This window comes from Elephantulus edwardii, unplaced genomic scaffold (assembly GCF_000299155.1).
Source record: "Elephantulus edwardii isolate Elephantulus edwardi_28Jun2011 unplaced genomic scaffold, EleEdw1.0 scaffold00324, whole genome shotgun sequence".
Taxonomy (NCBI): domain Eukaryota; kingdom Metazoa; phylum Chordata; class Mammalia; order Macroscelidea; family Macroscelididae; genus Elephantulus; species Elephantulus edwardii.
Window position 1 is genome coordinate 2542730 of NW_006400074.1, and position 4197 is coordinate 2546926.

The following is a 4197-nucleotide window of genomic DNA, read 5'->3' on the forward strand; positions in this document are numbered from 1 at the left end:
ATCAGGGAGGGATGTGTGCCGTTTCTATTCTGTTACAATCTATATGCAGAACAGATCATCCAGGAGGCTGGGCTCTATGTGGAGGAATGTGGCATCAGGACTGGAGGAAGACTCATCAACAACCTGCACTATGCAGACGATACAACCTTGCTTGTTGAAACTGAGAAGGACCTGAGGCATTTGCTGCAAAAGTCTTCAATATGGTTGAAGCTCAACATCAAGAAAGCATAGATTCTCACTATTGGGCCAATTGACAACACCATGATAGAAGAGATTGAAATTGTTAATAATTTCAGCTTCTTTGATTGCACAACCAATACTCTTTTTTGTTGTTGTTAACCATGCAACCAAGTCTTTTATTACACAACTGTTTTTCAAATTATTTCCTTAATCTCTCTGTACACAGGTAATAGTAAGTGTACTGCTTAACATATTCGACCTTTCAAATCTGACAGTTGTTTAAAGAAGGGAAAATAATCCTAAAGCAAAATTAACCAGGAGGCCAATGCATCTGAGGGCCTCCAAGAACATGGAGATGAACATGATAAACAGACTGCCCCCCCATCTGAACCTTCATTTACCACCATTCAATAACCCTTTTGCAGGCCCAGATCAGCAGCACATTTCTTGCCAACAATCATGAGATGTCCAAGAAGGCTTTCATCATCATCTTCTGCTACAGAAATCTGGGTAATAGGTTTCTTAGGTATCACCAGAAAAGGTGTTGGTGCTTGAGGTGAAATGTCATGAAAAGCGAGGCACCACTCATCCTCAAAAATTATTTTGGCTGGGATTTCTTTCCGGATTATCTTCCCGAAGATTGTATCGCCACCAGGCCGGGCGGTCTGAGCCTTAGCGATCTCATCTGCTATCTCAGTCTCCCTCCTGCGCCACGGCTCTGGCTCCGGGAGAAGCACGGGAGGAGGAAGGAGCCGGAGAGCCCGAGGGAGGCGGGAGCGCGCGGCCAAGTCTGCGCGGGGTCCGCTGTCTGAGCGCTCCACAACCAATACTCTTGACACCAGCAGTCAGGAAATCAAAAGATGAATTGTATTGGGAAAATTTGCTATCAAGGACCTCGCTAGAGTATTAAAGAGCAATGGGGTCAGTCTGGAGACTAAGGTGTGCCTGATCCAGGCCATAGTCTTTGAAATTACTTGCTATGCATCAGAGAGCTGGACAATAACTAAGGATAGAAGAAGGATTGATGCATTTGAGTTGTGATGCTGGAGAGGAGTTTTGAACATACCATGGACTACCAGGAGAACAAACAGGTCTGTCCTGGAAAGGGTGAAACCATGCTGCTCCCTGAAGGCAAGGATTTTGAAGCTCTGTTTTACATATTTTGGGCATATGGCCAGGGAGGACAAGTCCTTGGAGAGGGATATCATGATTGGAAGGGTAGAAGGGCAGGACTGGAGAGGATGACCCAGAATGAGATGGATTGACTCAGTGACTGGAGAAATGGGATTAGGTGTGTCAGAGATGATGGGATTGGCTCTGGATAGGGCAGGGCTCAGGGCTAATGTACACAGGGGTCACTATGAGTCACAGGCGACTTGATGATGCAAAACAACAACAAAAACAATACATGTTTGATTTTGCCAAAAGCTGTGTTAAGGAGCCTGGTGGCAGGATGACTCAAGTGTTAGATTGCTGACAATAAGATCAATAGTTCAAATTTACCAGACTCTCTCTGAGAGAGGAACAGGCAAACCATCTACTTTCATGGAGAACCCTGGCCAGCTCATGAGGCGCTCACTCTCTGCCCTCCAGTGTCTTGGTGAGTTGGAATTCACGAGACAGATGTTATTGAGTCTCTGCTCTGGAGAATCTTGGCGCATCCCTTTGGGCAAGATGGCTCTTGACTGTCTGCAGTCCCCACACCCAGGCATTCCCCAGGCAGTGTGCCAGGATCACATCTCTACCACAGTCCAGAGTCAAGGACCAACAGGTTAAGGAGGTGCACGGGGCTGGAGTCGGCTGAGGTTTTACCACTGAGAAGAAAACCATAAAAGAAGACTTCATTTCCTAAATGTCCAGACATGATTCTACACGTTTAATTAGAAACAGTAAGTTGTTTACAGTAAATGATAAACTTTCCAAAGCTCATGCTCCGCATGTCCTCACTTCTCCAAGCCCAGAGTCAGCAGATCTGGCTTGGTGAGGTTGGGTGTTGGGATTCCCATCAGAAGGCATATATCAGAAGTCCCTATCCTAGACTTTTCTGTGGCCAACAGGCTTGGGGAAAACCTCCATAATTTTCCTTCCTTTCCTTCTTGAACTTTGAAGTTAAATGCACAGTTTTCTTGACTGTCATTGCACTTTACTAGGGAGAATCTTCAGAAACAGCTTAAGCATTGTGATATGGTGTGAAGAATATACACTTTGGAGTTAGACCCCTGGCTCAGGTGCAATCATTAGTCTCTCCCTTTCCAGAACAAAGAAGAAGGGAGGAAAGTAAAGATGTAAAGAAACAATTAATTCAGAGGAGTGACAACTTCAGTTGTTTCAGAGAACTAACTCAAACTTCAACGTCCGTGGCCATGAGACCAGAAGAACTAGGTGGCAACCGGTTATTACTGTTGACCACTCTTACAGGGATTGTAGATGATCCTGAGTAAAGGAAGGGGAAATGTGGAACAGAAGTATTTAAAAGGCTGGGATTACTAGTCTGATCGAGACTCATACAACCCCAAAGATTATGATACTTAGTTATCCTTTCCTCCTGAAACAAAACTCACCCAATGGCTTAATTTTCTGTCAAACAATAGAAAAGCCTATACTGTGAAGACCTGATGATTAGATGGATTGACTCAGTGACTTGAGGTAGTGGGTGTAGGTGTACCAGTGATAATGTTTGCTCACCATGGAGCATGTTCAGTGCTGTTGTGCATAGGGTCACTATGAGTTGCAAGTGACTCGATAGCACATAACAACAAACACATAATGTGAAGAATAATACCAGAAAGGCACAAACTCCTTAGAAAAACCAACTACCTAAGGTTAAAAAGGCAGCATTTGCCCAAGGATAAAGCCTAGAGAAGGAAAAAGACAGGATAGAAAGAGGTATTAAATGAGAATCACATAAAAGAAGGGAGGAGAGTGAAAATTACATAAATGCAATGTTGCTGTTAGGTCCCATCAAGTTGACTCCAATCCATTGAAGCTCTACTAAAAGCAGAACTAAACCTTGCCTGATCCAATTCTTTCCTCACACTCACCCCCATGTTCAAGCTTCCTGTTGCAGTCACTGTCAATCCATCTCATTAAGGGTCTTCCTCTCCTTCAGCCACCCTCTACTTTTTCTAACATGGTATCTTTCCCCTGACATGCTTCAAGTGTGTGGGAGATTTACTGTCCTTGCCTCCGAGGAGCACCCTGGTTGCACTTCTTCCTAAAAAGGTTGGTTTGTTTCATTCACTTGCAAGTCAAACTTTCAATCTCAAATCACATATGTACATTAGAAACACATACAAACACACACACAAGAATCCTAGCTATATTTCTTAGTTTTTGACCTTGGGCAAAATTTGTCAACCTCTCTAAGTCCTAGTGTCTTCCAGTATAAAACAAGGATAGATAATAATGGGACAAATGTGAGAATTAACTAAAATAGTATATATAAAGTGCCTGCAAAACTCAGTTAATGTTCAGATATTTCCCTTCTCCTTCCATAAAGTACATTTAAGTGTTTGTGTGAAAGAGAAACAAAGAAAATGAAACTTTTAACAAGTCTCACTTCAGATTAATTCTAATGCAGTTCAGCAATTAAATATGTGTGTTCTGCATCAGCTTGGGGAGGCCTCCAACTTTTCATTCCAGCTCGATTACTTCTCTTTCTAGAAACTCTTCGCTTCATATCCAGGCTGGATCTGTTGCATAACAAGTGATTGCAAAGACCATGGCCTGTATCAGACACACCTTAATCTCCAGAGAGACACCATTGCTCTTCAGTACTTTGGAGAGGTCCTTAACAGTAGACTTTCCCATCGCATTATGTCTTTTCATTTCCTGTCTACTGATGCCAAGATTGTTGACCATCCATCCTGATGCAGTCAATTGGTCCAGTGGTGAGAATCTTTGTCTTCTTGACATTGAGCCTCAATCCATATTGGAGGTTGCAGTCCTTGATCCTCTGCAGCAGGTGCTTCAGGTCCTCCTCAGTTTCAGCAAGCAGGGTTGTGTCATCTGCATAAC

At 43.4% G+C, this 4197-nt stretch overlaps 1 pseudogene; it reads right to left on the reverse strand.

Moving 5' to 3' along the window:
* Window positions 1–490: 490 nt before the first annotated feature.
* On the reverse strand, window positions 491–2044 carry LOC102869846 (annotated as a pseudogene).
* Window positions 2045–4197: the final 2153 nt, after the last annotated feature.